Below are 4,570 nucleotides of genomic sequence, written 5' to 3' on the forward strand. Positions count from 1 at the left end.
CTTGCACTCTTTGGTCGGGTGGCCCTCCTTCTTGCAATTGCGACAGATCGTGACCTTGCAGTCCGCCGCCATGTGGCCTGACCTCCCACAGGTTCGGCACACTTTCGGCTGCCCTGCATAAGTAAGGTACCCTCTGCTCCCTCCGATAGCAAAGCTGGAGGGTGGGTGGAGGATATTCCCGCTGGCGTCCACCCTCAGGGTTACCTTGACCTGTCGTTTGCTGGTCCAGATCCCGAAAGGGTCAACCACGTCGATGCTTTGACCCTCGACCTGCACATATCTTCCCAGGAACGTCAGGACATCAGTTGCTGGCACGTAGGGGTTGTACATGTGGATTGTAACAACCTGGCACTGGATATACTGACGGTGAAGGGTCAGTGATCAGAGCGGACTGTCCCTGTAGTTCTGTTCCCGACTCTCCACCTCCCGCTCTGTTAGTAACCTCTCAGTCTCCTGGGAATTGCATGGTTCCCAATTTTGCCGGATTCCAGGCCTTTAACCTTGGCTGAGCAGACAGTCGATGGTCTGAGGAATATCATTCCCAAACGTCTCATGTCCGAGGTAATAACAATTAATAACGATGTCTGTGCATCCTCCTCATAATCTGTGAAAATCATTGTTGCGCACTGTAGGAACATTTATTGACCGAAATTGAGGAGGTTTTGAACCAGATCAAACTCTTATTAATTAAGAAGATGGTCTAGATCCTTTTTTCTTTTCTCCTGAAGGCAAATGTACGGCAATGCAATTCAATTGGTGAAACTTCCAGGCTTGAACCGAAACACAATTTACTTCGCACTATCGTTGTAACACAAACAAAAAACAAAGTGTGGACGAACCCAACTCTATTGGAAAACTGAACGAAATGAAACATCATTTAACTACGAAACAGTCAATGTTCGAATATAGTAACATTGCATAAACCATACAAAACTGGTCGTCCTCCTACCGGAATGATATTATGAAACGTGAATGGATGAGGAAAAGTTATAATGTGATGTTTGTAATTCTTAAGCTTCCAAATGGATTTGAGGTGCGAATGTATTTTAACCTTGAAGAAATTTGACGCATTTAAACCTCCTTCCTGTCCACGATAGAAGCTGTTGAATCTGTTCCGAATTTCCAGCGGCTTCTGTAATTATTTAAGGTTTCTGACGATAGCAATCTCTCACTTTTCCAACAAAACAAAACGAACCTTATGTTGCGAACAATATTCAAATAAGCAATGGGCAGCAGAGAGGAAAGCTTTCGAGCAACGCTGCCCGGATTGTCTCGGCAATTAACAGGAACCAACGCCATGAAAACCCGAAAGCAACCTGACAAATCCATTTCGCCACAGAATGCAACGTTGGTGCTCAAGACTTTTCCTTACAAAACCACAGGAAAAGCCACAACACTGCGATGGCCGGGAATCGAACCCAGGTCAACTGCTTGGAAGGCAGCTATGCTCACCACTACACCACCACCGCGCTAGTAACGAAATTGTCCCTTTTCCCAAACGCACATAACAAGGCCGTGATCGTCACCAACTGAACTGGGGATGAAAGCAAAACAAGACATTGGTTGTAAAACGTCACCAGGTCTGAAAACACCAGAATCAGAAGCCTTCAGATCTTCAGAACAATCACTGGATCCAAAAGGTTCACTCCCCACAAATGCTGCCGGACCTGCTGAGTTTCCCAGCAATCTTTGTGCTGTCTCTCAGATCTGCAACATCTGCAGTTCTTTGTCAGATAGAAAACAACCGTTGACCCATTGAAGGGGATATTTGATCAGGTGATAGTCCTCTTCATCCACAGAGATAGATGGGATGGAGCATAGGATCATAAAATTCTTACAGTGTAGAAACAGGCTATTCGGCTCATCATGCATCCCACCAAGTCTCACCCTCTCCGCTATTCCTGTAACCCCGCATTCCTCATGGATAACCATATATCAACACTCACCTGGACACTATTGACTCTTGAGCGTTGCAAATCCACCCTAACCTGCGCATCGTTGGACTGTGCGAGGAAACTGGAGCACCCAGAGGAAACTCACGCAGACAGGGGAGAATGTCCAAACTCCACACAGACAGTCTTCAATCAGACAGGGATCTGGGTAATTGGAGAGGTTTCAAGAGGGAGTGCAGACTGGTTTGTGAATGATGGGCCGAAAGCCTGATCTCAGTGCTGTAAAGGCTCTACAGTAACATGATTCCCTACATCCAGCATTCAACACAATTTGCATTTTGTTTTAATCCGTGCTGTTATTGACATTATTCTGAGTGAAATGTATAGAGAGAGGTTGTTTGAGCATTCACACAGATCTGTGTTGTGATGGGTCAGGAGCAACATACAAAACAACAACTGGTGGAGGGAGAATTGAATTCCCCTTCCGAATCTGCCGAGGACATCCAGGACCTGGAACTTCTTTATCACCACTCACTCACCATCCGGCGCCTGGAGGAAGAACGCCTGATCTTCCTCCTCAGGAACCTCCAACCCCAGGGCATCAATGTGGCCTTTACCATTAGCCTGATTTGCCCCTCCGACCACCTTATCCGAGTTCCATCCTGCCAGCTCGGCACCATCCTCGTGGCCTGTCCTACCTGCCAATCTTCCTTCCCACCTATCCGCTCCACCGTCCTCTCCGACCAATCACCTTTACACCCACCTCCATCCATCAATTGCGCTCTCCGCTCCATTCTCCGCAGCCCCACTCCCTCCCATTTATCTGTCCACGATGGACACTCCCAGCCTCATTCCCCATGATGGTGTTTTGCCCGAAATGTCGACTCTCCTGCTCCTCCGATGCTACCTGACCTGCTGTGCTTTTCCTGTACTACTCTAATCTTGACACTGATCTACAGAATCTGCAGTCCTCACTTTCACCTCGCATGACTGAATTCCTGCCCCTTACAGATCGAATTGGGTCTCGTGTTTTCATCATGAATTTTAATATATTTTATTTTAAAAATCATCACAATATATTGATGCCCTCATGAGCATGTAATGCATTTGGACAGAACAATGCCTCCTTTCTCTGTGAACAATTAGAATTAAAGGAGTCGGTTTGGAAAATGTTTTTTCTCACAAAAACAGGAATAGGGAGTTATAATGCTCTCTGAAATAAACACAGGCCATTCAGAGGAATCTGATAAGGTCATGCAACATCTGCCGAGAGAAGGGAAAGGTTAGCTCATATGTTATGAGAGTAGGGGAATTCAGCAGAGCGGTAGGAAGTTAGAAAAGTAATAATTAGTGAACAATTGGAATGGGGATAACGCTGAAGAAAAAATGAGAGCCTGTTTAACATGTTCATTCTGTTCTAGTAGTCAATCCAATCAAAGCTAAAGTTAGATTTCATATCCAGTTTGCTGTCCAATCCACATATTCCGTGACTCCCTGAGAAACCAGCAATCTGTGCCTTCCAATCTGAAATGCACTCAGTGAGGGTGCATCAACAATCGTCAGTGACAGAGAATATTAAAGACTCAGAAGCCTTAGAGTTAATCGCTCTCTCCCCATCTCATTCCCAAATAACCTGCCCTTTCCCTGAGGGTGTGTCAATAATAATCAAAAGATCTGTAAATGATGTAATTTTAACACTGACTTCTCTTCGCAGATTCTGTCAGACTTGCTGAGCTTTTCCGCAACTCCTGAAACTGTGTTATCGTGTTTCAGATACCCAGACCCACAGGATCAATTTCTCACCATCTACCCTCTGAAGCCTGTTCAGAATTTGATGCATTCAAATGAAATCGTATTTCAATTTTCTCGAATATAGACACAATTTATTCAAAGCTCAGCATTGGAGCACGTGAGTTTCAAACAGTGACCTTTATTTTGTGGTTCATTAACGTGTTTGGCTCATTGCCGCTGGGTTACCACGTATTGCTTAGATATAATTGTTCTGACGAAGTTGACGATGAGTTAGCGTCTTGAACTGCTGCCATTCATTTTGTCCAGATAAACCCATAATGATGTAAGGGAGGGAGTTCGAGGATTTCCAACCAATGGCACTTGTGGAACTGAGACGTTTTTCTGAGCCAGGGTGGCGAGTGGCTTGGTGTGGAATTGTCAATTGGTGTCCCATGTATCTGCTGTGCTCAGTGTTCCACGCGATAATGCTGTGGTTCGGGAAGCTGCTCTGTGAGGAACTTTGGGGAATTTCTACAGTGCATCTTGTCAGTGGTGTATTCCACTGCTACTGAGTGTGGATGGTGGAGACAGAATATATTTGTGACTGTGGTGCTGAGCAAGCTGCACTGCAAGTTAATTCTACCTAATTATGGAGAACATATAGACAGCTACTTCAGGCTGCAGCGCAACATAGATAGGATGCAGATCTGGGCATGGCAACCTGGATAAACGCGAAGTGATGCATTTTGGAAGGAGGAACACGAATGCTGAATATAAGCTTAAAGACAGGTTCCTTGGCAGTGTGGATGAGGAGAGGGATCTGGATATGCAAGTATATAGATCCCTCAAAGTTGTCACCCAAGTGGATAGGGTTATTAAGAAAACATATGGAGTACTGGTTTTCAATAAGGGGGATTGAGGTTTAGAGCTGCGAGGTTTTGCTGCAG

The 4,570-nt window shown here is 45.3% G+C and overlaps 1 non-coding gene across 1 annotated transcript; it reads right to left on the reverse strand.

Annotated features, from left to right (window-relative positions):
• Positions 1-1,397: 1,397 nt before the first annotated feature.
• On the reverse strand, positions 1,398-1,469 carry trnag-ucc (transfer RNA glycine (anticodon UCC)). The gene has a single exon. It is a non-coding gene; the product is annotated as a tRNA-Gly (tRNA).
• Between the last annotated feature and the right edge of the window lie 3,101 nt (positions 1,470-4,570).

This window comes from Chiloscyllium plagiosum, unplaced genomic scaffold (assembly GCF_037043375.1).
Source record: "Chiloscyllium plagiosum isolate Xiang-an unplaced genomic scaffold, Cpla_swu_hap1 HiC_scaffold_38, whole genome shotgun sequence".
Taxonomy (NCBI): domain Eukaryota; kingdom Metazoa; phylum Chordata; class Chondrichthyes; order Orectolobiformes; family Hemiscylliidae; genus Chiloscyllium; species Chiloscyllium plagiosum.